General features: G+C 48.0%; 1 long non-coding RNA gene and 1 pseudogene across 1 annotated transcript; one reads left to right on the forward strand and one right to left on the reverse strand.

Moving 5' to 3' along the window:
* Window positions 1–9,541: 9,541 nt before the first annotated feature.
* On the forward strand, window positions 9,542–12,856 carry LOC116092351. Its single transcript, XR_004119215.1, has 3 exons — window positions 9,542–9,847; window positions 9,944–10,109; window positions 12,546–12,856. It is a non-coding gene; the product is annotated as an uncharacterized LOC116092351 (long non-coding RNA).
* A 1,164-nt stretch (window positions 12,857–14,020) lies between these two features.
* The window catches only part of LOC116092350, a 29,989-nt pseudogene continuing 24,577 nt past the window's right edge, over window positions 14,021–19,432 (reverse strand).

Raw genomic sequence — 19,432 nt, forward strand, 5'->3', positions numbered from 1 at the left:
CCACCCCCACCCCTTACATCTCACCCTCTGCCAGTAAAACTTCAGTGCAGTAAACATCACTGATCTACAAGTCACATTTGGTCTCCTGCAATGGCTGGCTTCCCCCACAGAGCCCAGGCCCACCCAGCAGCAGTCCCATTAAAGGAGTAACCTCTCAGGCCTGGTGTACTCATGAAAACAAGCCCCACTGTCTACTTTCTGCCTCCTATACCATCCTATGTGCCTCCTACAGTTGCTCATAGGGAGAAGTAAGAAGACAGCCCCTCCCTCAGACAGTGATACACTGATTGGTGTCCCTTCCGAAAGCCTGGTAAGAAGAGAGCCAGCAGGGCCCCTGCTGGGGTCCAGTTGGTTGATTCTTGCCTAACATGCATGAGGTCATGGGTTTTGAGTTCCAGCGCTGCATACACCAAATGCTGTGAAGCATAGTTATAATTCTGGGAGTCAGGAAATGGAGGCAAGAGAACAAGACGTTCAGGGTCATCCTTGGCTACTTAGGGAGTTCAAGATCAACAATTTTTAATTTGAAAAGTAAGGAGAGCCAGGTACAGTGACATGCACCTGTAATCCCAAGACATGAGAGGCTGACAGAAAGAGCAGGAGTTTGAAGCCAGAACTTCATAGCAACACCCCATTCTCAGAAACAAAAGAAAAAAACTAGATCTGAAGGCACAAAGTCATAATGCCAGCCACTTGGGAGGCTAGGACAGAGGGAACTCAAGCCCAGGGGTTTAGTCTTGGATACAATACAAGTTCCACACCAGCCTAGGCAGTTTAAATAAGAGTGTCATCTTGAGGGGGAACTGATATTAGAATGTAAAGTTAATTAATTAATTAATTTTAAAAGAGTGTAATCTCAAGGTTGTGTGTGTGTGTGTGTGTGTGTGTGTGTGTGTGTAATGTTTTAAAAAGTAGGGCTAGCAAAATGGTTCAGCAGATAAAGGTATTTGCCACCAAGCCTGGCAACCTAAGTTTGATTCTGGTTCCCAGATGGCAGAAGGAGAGAACCAGCTCCCTCTGATCTCCACAGACAAGCCACAGCACACTTGAGCACATACACACACACACACACACACACACACACACACACACACGCGTGTGTGTGCAAATGAATATACACATAAGTGACTGAATAAATAATAAAGATGAATTAAAATATTAGGTACACTCTTATTCCTGCTTCTCTCTCTTGTCTCTTCCCCCCTTGCTCCCCCTCTCTCCCCATTGTATTTCCCCCCTCTCTCCATGTGGTCATGGCCATCCCCTACTTCTCTACTCTCTCCTTCTCTCTGCCTTTCTCTGCCTCTGCTACCCTCTTAACTCCCCTCCCCATGCCCTAAATAAACTCTATTCTATACTAAAAATAATAATAATAATAATAATAATAATAATAATAATAATAATAAAATATTAGGTACAGCTCAAGGTAGACGACTTATAAGGGGTAGAATGTTTAAATGGTCCTGTGTTCTATGTTCTAGTACCAAAGAATAAGCCATGGATGGACTATGCTCCTTCCAAGTGTTGGAGTACCACTGGGCAGGGAACAAAGCACACCCGTAGCTCTGCCCTTCTCCTGGCTCTGTGAACTCTGCAGGACCTGCCACCCCTCTCCCTGGGAGCATGCTCTATAACATTCCTAACAATGCCTGCATCAGAGCCTTGCAGCCCCTACTTTTCCCTCAGCAGTGCATCTGTGAGACACTAGATATTTGAAATTTCCTGCAGCAGAAGAGGACTCCAAACACTATGTGCCAGAGCTGCCAAAGCCTTCATGAGTGACCTGGTGGCAGGGCACAGATTAGGTTATGTTGTGAGCAGTCTCTGTTTAATATTAGTTACTTTTTCTTTTTGCTTTTGTGTTTTCCAAGACAGGGTTTCTCTGCCTAGCCCTGGCTGTCCTGGAACTTGCTCTGTAGACCAGGCTGGTCTCAAACTCAGAGACCTGCCTGCCTCTGCCTTGTGAGTTTTGGGATGAAAGGCGTGCGCCACCACTCCCAGCTTTAGTTACTTTTCTTATTGCTGAGACCTAATGCTTGACAAGAAGCAACTTGAAGTGGGAGGGTTTATCTTGGCTTACAGTTTAAGAATCAGTATAGTCCCTCTTGGCAAGGAAGGCCTGGCAGTGGGAGAGTAAGGCATTATCACACTATGCATGAAGGAACCAGATAACAGATCAGAGGTGAGCCCTGGCTATAAAAACTCAAGACCGTTCCTCTAGTGACCCACTTCCTCCAGCAAGGCTCTACCCACTAAAGGTTTTGTAATCCTTCAAAACAGCTCCACCAGCTGGGCACAACTGTTCAAACACACCATCCTTAAACCATAATACTGTTCTGTGGTATTCTAACCCATCTGTGATCCAAGCTACAGACTAAAGCCCCAGGGCCACAGAGCTCAGCATTTGCACTCACAGGTAAACTGGGCAGGTGCAGTGAGAACGGTGGGCCAGCTTTGATTCCCAGTTTTGCTAGCAAATGGCAACCACTCGGAGACCTGCGGTGAAGGGCCCAAGCTGGTGTCTCCTTCCCCTCTCCCTCGGTAGAGTGCAGAGAAGCCTCGCCTTTTGTTTTAATGAAATTCTGAAAGATCCCACTTCAGGCCTGAGCAGCAAGGGAGACAGGAGGCGCCTGCACCTCAGAAGATGGTGGTTCTAGTCAGTCTGTTAGTGTTAGTGACCAGAATGTCTGCATCTAGTAATAACAGCTGAAACGCAATGCAGAATTTAAATGGATACTCTGTATCTAAAGAGTAACAGAGTTTGAGGTGAGAGATGTTGGCTCTATACGGAGGCAAAGCTAAGATCTGAGTGCGCGCGCGCACACACACACACACACACACACACACACACACACACACACTTCTGAGGCAGGAATTTGCGTCCAGAGGGCTGAGAGGGTCCCAAGGACTGGTCCAGTAAGGTAGGTAACTCAAATTAATGAACTGATATCTCGACTCCAAGCTCCCTTGAGCATCACAGAAGCCTGGCTCAGTGTCTGTGCCCAGGGATGCCCACTCCTTATCTAAGATTCACATTGACTTCACATAAGACTTGCCAGGTCCCATGTTCCGTGTAACTCCTCTCTACCAAAGTGGGACAGCCCCGGCCGGGACTACAGAGGGCAGGCCGTGCTGTTTCAGACACCCAAACATCTGTTGTTCTTGCTAAGTAAAAACAAGTGACTAGTCACAGCAAAACCATGAAAGAAAACCGCAAGTGACCTACGGATTTCTGACTCACCCTTCAACCTGGGTACTCTGTGACATTCCAACCAGAGCTCTCAGCCACCTGCAGCAGAGCTGAGAACTGCAGTCCCTTTGTCTCCCTGGCTCAGGGTAATTACCCTGCCCCCAGATGGCTTTTGCCTTCAGAACAAAATAAAGAAAAACCACCTTCCCTCCCTAAGCCCAAGTGACTAAGAAAAGCTGGCAGGGACCCTCCCTCAGACCATAATTGTGGGAACCTCTTGCAAAACAATTCTTGTTGCCAGATAAACTGTGTCTTTTCCCAGCAGCCAAGTGCCACACCTTAGAGACTTGGGTGAGAGATTTCCTTTAAGATACCAGTGAGCAGATGTGAAGAACTGGGCCTCTTCTGCCCGCTAGGGGGCACTGTGTAGAGATGCATCCTGTAGAGAGAGGCTTTGGAAGGGCCTGAACAACCCGTGTGCTGAGTGTGCCTGGCACCCAAGTGTTCTAGCTAGTAGAGTTCAAAGCTCAGGCTTGGAATGAGCAGCCTCCTGAAGGGAGAGGGTTCATACTAGGTGCCAGTCAAGACTCTTTCTCTGTGGGATGGGCAACTGTGACAAGCCCATCTGTCTAAGAGAATACAGGAGGAGCCAGTCAAACGCCACCTTCACTTTGGAAACAGTGCCAGAGTGAGTTGTCATGTTCTGTAACACCTAGCTCCGGTCTTTGGGGGTCATACCTGACAAAACTGGAGCCAGACCTCAAGCCAAGTGTGGCTTCCATAGATTGAATTGCATGGTTCCTTTTCTTCAACATTTCGAGATATGGGTGGACTATGAGGAACCAGGGATCCTGTCAATCTCCTCTACACTGGGGGAAGGGCAGGGAAAAAAAAAAGCACACAAAGCTTTCTGCCTTAGAAAGCCTTCCCTCCATCACCTGAACTGTTGGGCTCTGCAGTTCAGCTTCCTACAAGTGTCAGGCTGCTAACAGAGGCCTCTGCTCCCTAAATGCCAACTGCTCGAGGCCATTGTAAAGGTCTCAAAAGCAGTAAGTAGTTAACAATACAGAGAAGATGCCAAGGCAGGGGTATGAAGGGATTGCCTAGGCAGCTCCTTGGGGAAGAGCGGCCTGCACCATGATCAGGGACTGGGCACCAGGAAACCTTACTGATCAAGAACAGTATCTCCATGGAGGTCACCTACACAGGCTGAAATCCACCTCAGAGTCTCAGTTCTGGCTAATGAAGGGACCTCGTTAAGCTCCAGTTCAACCCCAGGAGTCAGACCCAACAGCCCTTTTCTCTATTCTGCCTGCCACTGGCCTGCAGCAAAACAGATTACTTCTCTTTCTTGAAGAGGCTGGTGCTGCCGGGCTCTGGAGAGTCTGGCGGGTTACCCTGCACCTCAGAGTAGTCCTGGGCCTCAGGCATCTCAAGAGAAAGGCCCTCATAGGGCCATACGGGGGACCCAAAGGGTTTCTACTCCCGAGAGAGTGACCTTCCCACAGCCTCCTTGATCAGTTCATTCAGGTATCACGAACACTGGCCCCGTGTACCCTGCCTGCAAACATCCTATCTTCAGTTAAAGCGTTTTATGTCACTAACTCTTTTTTATGGATTAAAAAAAGAAATAAGTAATCTTTAAGTTTGAGAATCACAGCATTCCGCAACATTCCAAATCACCCCCACAACTTGGAACTCGGCCGTCAGCAGCGAATGGGGGAGTCTGAACCCTCAGGAAAGAGAAAAGTCACTGAAGAACAGTCCTTGTCCAGACGCCCTGAGGACAGTCTTCCTCGGGGATCTGTGTACTGAGAACTACGTGCAAAGTGACAATTTTGACATTTCTCAGAGGGTGCATCCAGCCTGGGCCTGGGTGTACCCAAGGACCTGCTAGCGGTAGACACTGTACAGAGAAAAGCCAGAGTGACTGTGGCTGGTGTCCAAGGGCTCTGGACACCCTGGACACCACTACTGACCACACTTGAGTGACTTATATGACTTTTACCTAATGCATTGCATCTTTGTAAACCGGCTGCTCTAATGGTGAAAATAATAAAGACTTAAATAAAAATGTTAAGAAACCAAGGAGTGTGGAATGTTCTAGAAGAAGCTCCTTCCCGGGTATCCTATTATTATTACTTCCACGAGGTAAGTCCTGAACATTCATTCACTGCATTCCTTCTTTTCTGGCCATGAAGAACAAGCCCAGTCCTGACCTCTTTCCTCACGTCAGGGGATATGAAGGGGAAGGGGACTCTCCTCACCTCCACAAGCCCTCAGCTGAGGCTGCTTTCTGTTTTTGGAAGAAACACTCTGCAGCACAACTTGGCAGCGTGAGTGAGGAGCCTGAAAAGAGTTTGCTTTCTTCCACCTGGCAATAGCCCTCTCTGGAAAACCGCTGGAAGGAGCAAGTCAGAAACTTGGCCTCATCTTCCAAAGAGGGCTCAATGAAGCTTTATATATAGCTGTTAAAAGCTGGCAACAGTGCATCTCTCTCACCGTATGGGAATGGTTAAGTAATTACAGAGCGTCCAGAAGATGGGATATGCTTCGCAATCTCAAGATGGCACCTCCAAGGCTACTTAATGATATGGAAACATAGGATAGTTTCCACTGTGTTGAGTGGGAATCTATAATACAAAATCAAATACACAGGACAATAAAAGTACCTATATGGAAACACATCCAGAGAACTGGACAGGAATGTAAACTGTAAAAGGGTTCTGGGTGGTAAGATTACAGCTCATTTTTTACATTGTCCTTTGTTACTTTCTATACTTTGCCTTTATAGGTTTTTAAGTGACTGAAGAGAAAATATAATTTCCTAGCTAGTGTTGCAGGCTAAGATTAATAGTTTTTCTATATGGAACATCAGTTTTTAACATTGCAGTGAGAATCCCAAGCCCCTGTCCTAACCTGACAGCTTTGCCTTGCGGAATCAAACTTGGTGTCAAGCTCCCAAGAGCACAACGGAGCAGACGATGAGGGTGGACGGGGAATGTTTGTAGTAACACGTCAACCTGAGTGATGGCTCAGCACACCTGACCTGTCCTTTTTGAAAAACACCGTGAGGGTGGCAAGAGGTTCTGTTACCACTGTGAGATTGCTTTTCATAAAATGCCGAATAACAGCATATGGCTGAAGGTGCTGAAGACAGGTACCCACCCAGAACTGACAGTGAGGAAGACAACAGCTTCCAACTCCTGAGACAGCTCTCCTAGAGTGCTGAAGTTTCTAAACCCCAGCTTCAGGGATAACCGCCCACACTTCCCAGAATGCCCCTGGTGCTCACAGAAAACACATGTAGAAGTGGCTTCCTTGAAATCGAAGACCTGCCTTCCTTCCCATTGCCTTCCCGTTGCCTTCCCTGCCTGCTTTCTCCACTCAACCTCCATGTTTAGAGAACACAACACGCCTCTCCAATTCAGCAGAAGAGGCTGGCTTAGCCATGCTAGCATCTGGAACACGACCCACTGCTTTTACAAGGGAAGCCAAAGCACAGTAGAACTGACCCTGGTGGTGCGGATGCAGGAGAGCTGGCCCTGCTCCCCACCTGAGCAGTGCAGGAGAGCTGGCCCCACCCCTCAGGAGGCAGAGACAGTAGTCAGGGACTAGCCACACCTCACCTGGGCAAAGCAGGAGAGCTGGTAGGATGAACAACTCAGCTTCCACCCAGGCCCAGATCCAGGGCTTTGAGTTGGCCCAACATCTACCCCATCTATGAACTGCTGGAGCACATGAAGGGGCCCATCATGTAGAACCAAAGCTTCAAGATCTGCATGACACAGGACAACAGCAGGATATCCTAATGGAGTCCCAGTGAGGACCCAATATTGAAAATGTAGCAGAAGTCAGAGGCCTCAAACCACACCAATGACATATGGCAATGAATATTTGCAGGTAAATCTGGGCAAAATGGTATACTGTGTGACACAGCTCCTTCAGTGAGATACTTTTGTCTTGGTTTGGTTTGGTTTGGTTTGGTTTGGTTTGGTTTGGTTTGGTTTGGTTTGGTTGTAGGGGAGGTTACAAGTCAGAGGGCAGATGCTGAGTAATGAGATCTGTGGGATTAGAGGACATGATGTGAAATTCACAAAGAATCAATAAAAAGGTTTTTTTAAGGGCACATACCTATAATCCCGCTACTCAGAAGGCAGAGACAGCAGGATACCAAGTTCCAGGCCAGCCTGGGCTGCATAACAAGATCCTATCTCAAAAAAAGAAGGGTGGGGGTAAATGAGGAAAGAGAACAGGAGAGAGAAAGAAGATAAAAAAGAGGAGAAAGTGGGCAGGAGGAGGGGGTAAGGGAGGGACTTACCTGGTGTCACCTGCTTGCTGAAGTCAAAGGCAGCTCAAATCTGTCTATTCTCCTGTGCCCAGGTGGCCCAGCACAGCCATGCTCTTTCTGGGTGGGATTTCCCTTTCAACAGCATTCCAAACGCAACTCTAGGAAGGTACACTCTGTAATGGAACTGCAGCTTGTGTCTCTGTACTCTGTGCACGCAGCAGTCACATGCTGCCCAGAATCACACCGCAGCTCACTCTAGTGATGATTTATGTGACGGCTTGATCTAGCACAGAGCTGACAGATCAAGACTCTGATCCAAACCGTGCACTTAGAAGCACACTGCGAACTCAGCAGCCACCAGACTGGGGATGTGGATGAGTGGCCTCCCACTGGGGTTCAAGACCAACAGGGAACCTTGGGAGACAGTGTTTTATTTAACTCCCTTACAGGATGCCTGGTTGATGTGACATTTTTTAAAGCTTATCTGGGTGCAGTTAACATATCACACAGACTCTCCTTTCCCCAGGCTCTGACCTCTCCACCAGCAGACAGGAGCAATGTTTATTTCTCGAATAGCAGCAAACTTCCAAGCTCCTTGCAGCCCCACGGCAGTCCTCAGACTCCAGACAGCTGTATAGAAAGATGAAGAGCCTGAGCAGGAAAGGGAGGACCAAAGGCTTCCTGGACAGAAGCCAAGGATATAGCAGTAGGAGGAAAGATGGGGCTGGGAAGTGCCTGCCACCCAAGAAGCTCAGGGTTGATGTCTGCTATCAGACTTCTCCACTGGCCAAGGGAGGCTGAGCAAGGAGAGAGATGGGTGCCTGGAGAAAGACAGTCCCAGCACTCCTCGTGTGTGTAGTGGAAGTGTTGTCCTCGTGTCCTAGGAAAGGATGAACAAGAAAGCAGGAAGTTGCTCCTCATAGCCCTCCCGCCCCAGGCTGGCTTGAATACCTTTCCTTGCTATTGCTAGAGATAGCTGGCCAAGTCCACATGAGCCGACCTCTCCCACTGTGTGTTCCCTGAGTGAGCACTGCTGTAGCCCTTCTTTCCTGGAGTCCTAACCTGTCAGGTTCGTGGTCAGGACAACTGTCATCTGGTGCTTGCCACAGGCAAACTACTGCTTAAAACACAATCGATATTATAGGATACGGCAAGACAGTTAAAGGCAATGCTATTATTTTGAAAACTGCTAAGTAAGCACAGTTTCAGTGTGCTCACCACCAAAGGTAATTATTATGTGAGGTCATACATATGTTAATTAGCTTTATTAAGCCATTCCATGGTGTATACGTTCTGTAAAGCATGTTATGCATGATATTTACAATCTTGCTGATTTAAAAAAATAAAATTGTATTTAAAAACAGTCAAAGTATAATCATGCATTGCTTAAAGATGGGACATGTTGTAAGTCGATTTTATCATTGTTCAAAAGTATATTTTGGTGGTATCTCCAATACACACCTGTGCAGTGTGGCACAATCCAGTGAGAGACTGACCTTGTACAAACAGTAAGAGATAGGTCCCATTATAATGGAGATGAAGAAACTGAGGCACTGGAAGTTTACAGTACTTTCTCAGAGCAGTCAGGAAAGGCAGGCTTCAAATCCAGTTTGGCTATTGAACATGTGTTGCTAAAGATATATGGTTCTGTTTCCCTAGAAGTGCATGCTGAATAATTAATCAAGACCATCAATCAAAGGTCCTTGGGGAACTGTATTTCATCGAAAGAGTCTAGTAAAAATGTGTCCTCAGGGATTGTGGGTATAGCTAGCGATAGAAAACTTGCCTGGCTTCTTTGATGCCCTGGGTTTAGTACCAGTGCCAAAAAAACAAAATAGAAAACCGTGAAAGAAGTTGGCCCAGGGCTAGGAAGATAAGAGGTGGGAAAAGGGCCTGTGTGGTGTAGGGCTGTCGGTTCCCATGATGGAGATGGCTGGTTTATCATCCATCCCAGACAGGCAGAAGTCACCAAGTGTCAGTTCCCTTGATGGAGATAGCTGGTCACTGACACAGACAGGCAAACATCACCGATGTGTAATGAGGGTTGAGTTTCAGCTCATACTTTCTTTCTTGCATTTTCTGTGTTGGATACATACATTTTCATTTACTTTTGCCTTTACAAAAACCTTAAAAAAAAAAAAAGTCCAAGTGTAAAATCTTGTCAAGGGTTCCCCATCCAGCTACAATGTGTCCAGAGCTAACGCAAAGGAAAAAGGAGGAAGGCCTACTCTGAGCTTGCCGGAGGAGACAAGCACTAGGGGCTGCGAGAGATGCACAGCCAGGACAACTAGGGGCCTGGCTTATAGCACAGAGACTAGAGATGGATGCTACCAGCTGATATCAAGGTTTCTGAAAGTCTCTAGAAGGTGAGCTAAGTGAAAAGTTGGTTTGGGTGTGTCATTTTTGCTGAGCTAAAAATGGACGACATGGCACGTCACTCTGTTTCTTTTCTCACGAGTTAGAAAATTGCATGGTGTATGCTTGCAATGTTTTCTGGGAAGGTCTGGATGTGGTAACAGGAGTGAGGCCAGGCTCGGGCTCGGCCTCAGCCGTGGGAAGAGGCAAGGTGCACACATGACTCCCTCAACCAAAACACGGCACAAGAGCTTCTGGGAACTCAAACCACAGGTGAGTCAGCACATGGGAGAGGGGACAGGACAGGGCACGTGGGTAAATCCTCATTCCATCCTGGCACTTAAGGAGATTGTTCAAAGCAGGAGGAGGGGGAGGCCCCCATCCCAGGTAGGAGGCAGTGGGCCAGGTCACAAGAACCCTTAGGCGGGTCCTAACCACCGCTCACCCAGTGAGTGGCAAGGCTGGGCTGCACAGCTCAGGCAAACCTTGACTCAGAAGGAGCCTGTGATGGCTTGAATTCAAAATGTTCCACAAAGGTTCAAGTGTTTGAACACTTGGTCCCCAGCTGGTAGCACTGTTCTAGAAGGTTGTAGAATCTAGGAGGTAGAACCTTTGTGGGGGAAGTGGATCGCTGGTGGTGGGACTCACCTACTTCCTGAGTACTCTCTGCTACCAGACTGCCAAGACAATGTGGCATGTCTCCTCAGATTCCTGTTGATGGACTGTGTCCCTTATTAAACCATGAACCACAAGAAATGCTTCACTCCCCAGATTGCCTTGTCAGATATTTTGTCAGAACAGTAAGAAAGGTAACTACACTGGGCACAAGCTGGCTTCCCTTGACAACTCTGAAATATCTGACACCCCCCCCCCCCATATAGAATCAGCCAGTGGAGGCTCCGCCCCCAGCAGCTCTTGCTCAACAGACAGACACATCTCTCATCATTGTGCTTGTGAAGTCCAGCAACTGACCCAAATCAGTTCCCTCATAGCAAACTCTGCACTTAAAAGGATTTAAAGGAAATCTCTGTGTATCCAACAAGGAGAAGGGGCCCACTAAGCCTGCTTCCCTCTGAGAAGCAGACGAAGGTCAAGGCTAGGCCCTATCCAGTTATGTGAATGAGTCCTGAGCCCGTCTGGCATTGAGCTAATTCTGTAAGAATGAGTTCATTTCATACCCAGCAACCTGGTAACGCGCTTCCTGTCGTTATCCCTACGGAGGAGCCCTAGTTTCAGAGAGCTTTAGAACTTCAGTCACGGTCAGAGCTAGAATCCAAGCAATGGCAGCTTATTCCGGACTTTTCACAACTCCATTGTCCTGAGATGTTTCAGGAGACGGCCACACCCTAACATCCAGGGAATTCCACAAGGGCCAGATCCCTTGGTTTAACACGGAGTGATCCAAGCTGGGGTGGCATCTCAACAAGAGGTTTATTCATTCTAAAATGCTGAAGATGTGGTTGAGCAATGCTAAGAGCATTCTTAGGTTCTCCCTGCCAACCAAGCCTCATGCAGGTTTGGTGAAAGGCAAAAGTCAACCATTTGTATGTCTCCAGCCACACGACAGCTGTTGGATGGACTCTAAGGAGAAGGTAGGCCATGGGATGTCTACACCATCTCCCACTGTCTGGCCCCAACTTGCCCATAGTACAGAAGACTAGATGCCACTTAGGTTTGGAAGATGGGGCCAAAGTGACAAGTATATGTTAAAAGCCAGGGTGTCCTGGCCCCCATCTCCGTTCTTAACCTGCATAGCCCGTGACTAGACAGTCTCACAAAGACCTGCTAGCAGCAGCCTCGTGTGGCCCCGGACACCTTGCAAGGCTGGCATTGTTCTCTCTTGCACCCTGAGAGTTGACAACCCTGGACACTCCCGCTGAAGAGTCATAGCTGTAAGTTTCTAGGGAGGAAGTGTCGATGGCAGGAAATAGGCCCTTTCCTAAGACACAGGCTCTTGGCCCAGGTCCACAGGCCCTTTGTGGGTTGTGTGGCCCATGCATTTTCATTGGCAGGTGTGAGATTCTCGAAGGGGTCTCAGAGCAGCTGTCCCTGGTTTCGTACATGAGCGTTAGGGGAAGGAGAAAGGCCATTAAGTTATGGCTCCCTTCTGGCTGTCCAGGAGAGGGAGACAAGTCGCTGCAGTCACAGTGCACAGAGAGGATCAACCTGTTGCCAGCTGTGAGCTTGCCCTCAGCAGTTTTTGGTGCAAGGGACATCCCAGATGTCAGGGTCAGGCTTTCAAAGGTGCCCTCCTCAGTGAGGCACAGGCATACACTAGCCTGCTGCTAACTATACTTTATATCCATGCTTCTGATTTCTTTTCTAAATTCTCTAAGTACTCAAGGGAGGGGTAAGTCTTTCCAGGGGCCCAGTGACAGTCTGCATAGATGTGCGAGGGCATGTGCATGCCGCAGGTGTGCTTTCCCACTACATCAGCTGTTCTAGGACAATCCCAGCTGGCTCTAACTCCTACTGTCCCAAGGGAGGGGAGGGAAGAGGGGAAGTCAAAGGAGGCTGAACCCAGGATGAGAGAACCAGAGGAGATGGGGGGAAGGCCAATGTCGAGGCTACCCCATTGTTATCAGAGCAGTGAGGACGAGGGTGCTGAGTATACCCCCAGATCTGTTCCAGAACTGCTCAGGTCTTGCTGCCTTCACTTCCATTACGCACTTGCCATCGTCTTAGGAGTTAATTACCCGATTGCTCCAGGCAGAATCCAGGAGCTGGAAGAAGGCCGCAGGCAGTTTGCAGACGCCTGCAGAGCAAGACAAGCCGTGTTTGATGCTGAAGAACAGAGGAGTCCTTAGAGGATGGATGCTGATGTCCAGTGCTTATTTTTGTTCTGACTACATCAAGAGTGGCCAGTCCTCTGACAGAACTCACCTATGAGGCGTCTGCCAGCATCCAAGAAGTATGGAAGCACTTCAAGAGGACCCCAGCATGCAGGACTGCCTGGTGCTGATCTAAGAACTTCATTTTTTAAAAATTGGAGTAAAACAATATATGGCTGGAAACACACACACACACACACACACACACATACACACAAACACCATGGGAGCAAACATCCAAAAATAGGAAAAGCATGAAAAGCCTCCCAAGACGCCGCTAAGGATTTCTGAGTTTCTGTCATTCCAGATGGCCGCTTTTCCTTTACAGAAAATATCTTCCGAACTGCTTCTCTAGAACATAAAAAAAATAGTTTTGTTCAAGAGAGGTCAATTAAGAGTGGACAATAGGGCTGGGGGCACTTGTCTCATTGAATAAAGTGCTTGTCATACAAGCATGAGGACCTAAGTTCAGATCCAGTTTCTCCATCCATGCAAAAAGCCAGACTTGGTGCCATACACTCATAATCCCAGTGCCAGGGAGGAGGAGACAGCCCTGAAGCTTGTAGGCCACCTAGGGCAGGTAGGCCATCTGAGCCAGTGGATACAGGGTCAGGGAGAGACATTGTTTCAATGTTTAAAAGTGAAAGACATCTGAGGAAGACACACATACACCTCACAGAGAGAGAGAGGGAGAGAGACAGAGACAGAGACAGAGACACAGAGAGAGACACAGAGAGAAAGACACACACAGAGAGAGAGAAGATGCCCACACATACAGACACACATACACCATACATACACACACACAGAGGCATCCACATATACAGACACACAGACACTCACACATACAGACACACACACACATACACACACACAGAGAGAGAGAAGATGCCCACACATACAGACACACATACACCATACATACACACACACAGAGGCATCCATATATACAGACACACAGACACTCACACATACAGACACACACACACATACACACACACAGAGAGAGAAGATGCCCACACATACAGACATACACACACCACATATACACACACAGAGATACCCACACATACAGAGAGAGAGAGAGAGAGAGAGAGAGAGAGAGTTGGAGTGGACAATGCTATGGTTTTATAATAAGTAGTAGCTCCCAGAGCCTAAAAAGTATGGTCCGGGGAGAAGATAGTTAGCAGTGTAGAAAGCAACGGGATAGGAGTAACTTCTTGTGCTTCATTAAATGGTAACTATGGCTGACAGTAATTAATCATGTATCTCAAATAGAATGTAAAAGAGCTTTTAAATGTTCCCAAAACACAACAAAAAAAACAGATGTCTAAGGTACGGGTTCCAGCAAGTGCCCAGCTATAATAATTAGACCCTTTCCTCATTGCTCTGACAAAACACCTGGTAAACGAGACCTAGGAAGGAAGGGCTCATGTGGGCTTATGATTTGTGAGTATAGTCCATCCAGGAGAAATGGACAAAAGCAGCAGGAGCATGTGGTAGCTGGCCATATTGCATCCACAGTCAGAAACCAGGGAGAGAAGAACGCTGGTGCTCAACTGACCACTTTCTTGTTTCTTTACATTCAGCTTGGGATGGCAGCCTATGGGACAGTGTCGTGCCTTCCTTCCTTAGTATCTCTGGAAACAGATACCTGGGTCTGGGATGGAAATCGTGAGGGAGATAGATGCTCAGTGTGCTAAGTTGGAACAGGGACTCCTCAGCAGCCAAGGGCCTCTCTCCTCCTCTCATGTCCTTGCTAGGGTGAGTGGTCCAGGGTTTCTTACTCCTTGGAGTCCATGGAGGCCATGAGGTCCACCACCCTGTCAACATATTCATTGTCATAGAAGGATATGAGTTTTACAAAGTTATCATTGAGAGCAATGCCAGCCCCAGCATCAAAGGTGGAGGAGTAGGAGTTACTGTTGAAGTCTCAGGAGACAGCCTGGTCCTCAGTGTAGACCAGGATGCCCTTTAGTGAGCCTTCACATGTCTGTTTCACCACCTTCATGATGTCCTCATACTTGGCTGGTTTTACCAGGTGCCATGTCAGATTCAGGACAGACACATGGGGGATAGAAACATGGAAGGTCATGCCAGTGGGATGACCTTTCCCACAGCCTTGGCAGCACCAGTGGATGCAGGGCTGATGTTCTGGGCAGCCCCATGACCATCACACCACAGCTTTCCAGAGGGGCCATCCACAGTCATCTGAGTGGCAATGATGGCATAGACTGTGGTCATGAATCCTTTCAAAATGCCAAGGTTGTCATGGATGACATTGGTGGGGGGCAGTGGGGTTGCTAAGCAGTTGGCGGTGCAGGAAGCATTGCTGACAATCTTGAGCAAGTTGTCATCCTTCTCGTGGTTCACATCCATCACAAACATGGGGCATCGGCAGAAAGGGCAGAGATGGTGACCCTTTTGGCCCCACCCAGCCTTCTCCATAGTGGTGAAGACAACAGTAGACTCTACAACATACTCAGCACCAGCATCACTCCATGTGATGCTAGCAGGATCTCACTTCTGGAAGATGGTAACAGGCTTCCCATTGATGACAAGCTTCCCATTCTCAGCCTTGATAGTGCTGCTGAACTTACCATGAGTAGAGCCATGCTGGAGCCTGTAGACCACATAGTTGAGGTCAATAAAGAGGTCATTGATGGTAATAACCTGCACTCTGCCAGGTGAGCTGACAGCCCTGGTAACCAGGTGCCCAACTCCCAAATCCATTCATTCCAACATTCACCATCATGTCTAAGGGATGAGGCTGTCACTGAATGAGCAGTCCTGGTAACCAGGTGCCCAACTCCCAAATCCATTCATTCCGACATTCACCATCATGTCTAAGGGATGAGGCTGTCACTGAATGAGCAGATGCAGCTGTCTCTGGGAAAGGGAGGAGCAGGGAGCCTGGAAGTGTGTCTCTTAAGTGTTTCTAAATCCAGTCAAGTTGCCAAAGAAATTTAAATATCACATACCTGCTCAGGTGCAGAGAATTGTCACTTTATGCCTCACTTAAAAAAATGTACACTTGTTAGGTATAAGTTTTTCTATTTTTCAAACAGAAAATTAACTGGAGAATAAATGATAACCAGCAAAGCCCATGATGATAAAAGAAATCCAATTGCCATGGCAGGAATCATGGGAAAGCAACAGAGAGAATGGGAAATTGGGAGAGTGAGTCAGACCAGCACAAGTATTTGGACGGGGAAGGGGTTTGTTGGTAAGACAGTCCAAAAAGTGAGAAAGCACATGTATGCATTAACTATCAGGATTTTAGGAATCCTGGAAATGTTGGGGGGGGAGGGGGGAAGAGAGACACAAACCACGTGTAAAAGTGTTAGTGTATCTCTTTAATCTCAGCCTCCATTTCAACCTTCTAGAGGTCTATATTTTTGTGTATTTATAATAAAAATCTGCCATACACACCATTCCACTGTTTGTGTTCTATGATCTTACCATGAAGATCATCTGACAAACACCTTTTTTTCCCCTTTCAACAGCATACAACACATTCATGCTGATGGCTTCTAACTGCTGGACACCTGCACTATGTCACCCAGACCCTGGGAATCTGCAGGTGCCTGAGGGTGGGGGTACTTCTCAGGGCTGAGTTTCCTTCAGGGTGATCCAGGGAAGGCATGCTTTAGATCATGCACTGGCCCTTTCCAGCCATGTTCCCCTGGGCTTCCTTTAGGGCAGGGTTAAAGGCAGATGCTGTCTTCTACCTCCCTAGTCATTCTTGCAGATAAAGCTCAGCTTTGTGTATTCCACAGAGGTATTACTTGAGCAAGCGAGTCTGAGTTCTGAGTTCTGTGGCTGGAGGGAGCAAGGGCCTTCACCCATGAGTTTCGACATGGACCCTTTCAAATACAAAGCCCTTGGCTTTACATCTCACTCTGTCCTTAGTTCTGTAAGAGACTCTGCCCTAAGTCCACCCAAGACTATTTTTGCCTAGAAGACTGACTGAGAGATACATGAAATCTAAAATCCATGAAGTAAAAGAATCATCAATAAACTCATGAGCTGTCCCAGTCCCTGAAAACTAAGTCATTCATCCCTAACTCAAAGTTCTGCATAAGAAAGCCTTGTTCTGCCAGGCAGTGGTGGTGCACACCTTTAATCCCAGCACTTGGGAGGCAGCGGCAGGTGGATTTCTGAGTTCGAGGCCAGCCTGGTCTACAGAGTGAGTTCCAGGACAGCCAGGGCCATACACAGAAACCCTGTCTCAAAAAACAAAAACAGAAACAGAAACAGAAACCTTGTTCACTTCTCCCCAATCCTTTTATCTTCCTGTGTCTGCCCCTGACTATAGGGCATGTGGGACTGAACTACCAAACCGGCATAAGAACTGGTGCTATGGGGAGTGCTAAGACTTCAGGGATCTCAGAGATCTGACAAGGTAGGAATGGAGCTGCCCCCTCCATCCCCTCAGACCTGCTCTGGCACTTGGAACCACAACCACCAACTGAGAGGACCATAGCCACTCAATCAGGAGACTAGCACCAGGAATCCTTCTCCATGCTAATGAGGTATCCAATAGCCTTCAGCCAATGACCTTCCCTTCCTAGATATTCTCACACCCTTCTCCAAAAAAGTATGTAATCCCTAGTTCACACCAAATAAAGTGTGTGTGTTCACATTCACGTTTAATAAAGAAATATGAACAGGCTAAGGTCATCTCAGTGAGCTGCTTCACTAGATAACCACAGGGAAGGCCTTTACCTAAGCAATGACACTACAGTTCCTGAAGAAGGCCTTTTCTCTTCTCCTGACCCTTCAGTACTCAGCACAGACTCCCAGATCCTGCTGGGTTAGGACTCCTCTTTCCCCTTCCTGGCTGGCATGCAGATGCCCTGAGGGAAACATGGACCATGGGTCTCCATTCTTCTCAGGCATCCAGGCACCCCAAGAGGAGACCTTGGAACCACAGCATTCATCCCAAACCCAACTTTCCCCTTCTAGTTTGGTGTGTAGGCATCTGACACCCAAAAGGAAACTTGGGCTGTGGACTCTGCCTTCTCCTCTCTGAGCAGGTGAATTGGCAGTACCCAGATACCACTGGGTAAGCGAGGTAGAAGAGGATACCACACCTGACCTGTATTCATCTGCCATTGAGCTCCTGCCACATCTGTGGCCACTAGGCAGCTTGGAAACAAGGAGATTAATGGGGCTCCCTTACAGTCTCAGCCCTACGATGCTCCTGTCAGCTGCACAGCTTCCCGCTTCCTTCTGCTTTCTCTTCTACATCCAGATGCCAACCAGATCTTCCCTGAGATCCTATGTGCCCATTTCAGCCTGTGGGGCTGGAGGGAAGCATGCATGTGCCTACATGCAGGTGTATATATAAGCCATAGGACAATCTTGGGTACCATTTCTCAGGCACTGATCACCTCTTTTGGGGGGACAGGCTCTTTCACTGACCTGGAAGTTACCAAGTATACTGGGCTAGCCAGCCAAAGAGCCCTAAAGATCTACCTTAGCCACCGAATCCAGTTTCCAGTGTAGGACCTCTTGGGATTCATCTGCAAATATTCAACTTCACATATAGCTAGGTGAGAAACAGGAAACGGGTGGAGAGAATATGCTGAAATAAAGCAAAAAAGAAATCCCTAGTTCACAAAACTGTCTGGGTTCAAAATAATTGAGATGTGGTGACCCTCGGCGAGGGCCGTTTGCAAAATGTTGAGCACATGAGCCCATCAGATGGCTGTCCAATCCATGCTAGACAGTTCGTAGGGTAATGCAGCTATAACAGAATCCCCAGGGTATACAACCCGCCACCACCTCTTGCCCGGGCTCTTATGGTCTCCGTTTCATAGCGGATGAGGAAAGTCTTCTTAGACCCAGTGCCCCACTCCCCACTTTGTGGTGGCTGGGGAGGGAGGCAGGCCCTTGCTGTGGTCTGGCTTCAGAGCAGAGTAACCACAAGACAATCACTGCCAAAATTAAACTCACGTTAGCAGAGTCTCTGTGGGTGCTTAGGCTCAAAGACCTTCTTTACAACATTGAATCATATTTCAAAAATACCTGAGGGAGTGGCAGGAAGGAGTCAAGCCAGGGAAAAGAAAACAGTCGCGCTGTGTTGGTCACATTATGTATAAAACGTCAACTCCCACCTGTGGCTCATAAAAGACGCTGAATCCTCTACAGCCAGGGAGAGTTCGAACCCTGTCAGGACAGCAGCCCCACCTCCATCCTCCCAGGACAATGTCCTGTCACCCACTGAGGTGAGCAAGCATGATGAACAGGCCCATGTGCTCACAGGAGAAACACCATGGCGGGCAGAGAGTTGAGATGTGGCTCAAGATGAGGCATCAGTAAACAAGAAGGCAGATGAACAGAAGTTACCGAGACAGAGAGAGGGATCTGCACAGCACAGCGTGTCACATGAGTCCCTGTCACTTCACGGTGAACAAGGATAGTCCCACTCTAGACTCAAAGTCTGCGAACCTGCCAGATGTGATGGCACACACCTTTAACCCCAGTACTTGGGAGACAGAAGCAGCTGAGTCTCTGTGAGTTAAAGGGCAGCCACGGCTACTCAGTGAGACCCTGTCTCAAATAAACATGGCTATGACCTTGAGTGCCTGGCCTGTAACCCATCAGCTAGACCAACTGTGTCTGAGCTCAGCTGTAGGCCTACACACTAGAAAGGCCAGGGAACTCCTCCGACTTAGGCTGGAGCCTTCCCCCTCCACAGTCCTCCTTCCCCTTCCTCCTCCACAGTCCTCCTTCCCCTTCCTCCTCCACAGTCCTCCT

The sequence above is a fragment of the Mastomys coucha genome, unplaced genomic scaffold (genome assembly GCF_008632895.1).
Source record: "Mastomys coucha isolate ucsf_1 unplaced genomic scaffold, UCSF_Mcou_1 pScaffold15, whole genome shotgun sequence".
NCBI classification, from domain to species: Eukaryota; Metazoa; Chordata; class Mammalia; order Rodentia; family Muridae; genus Mastomys; species Mastomys coucha.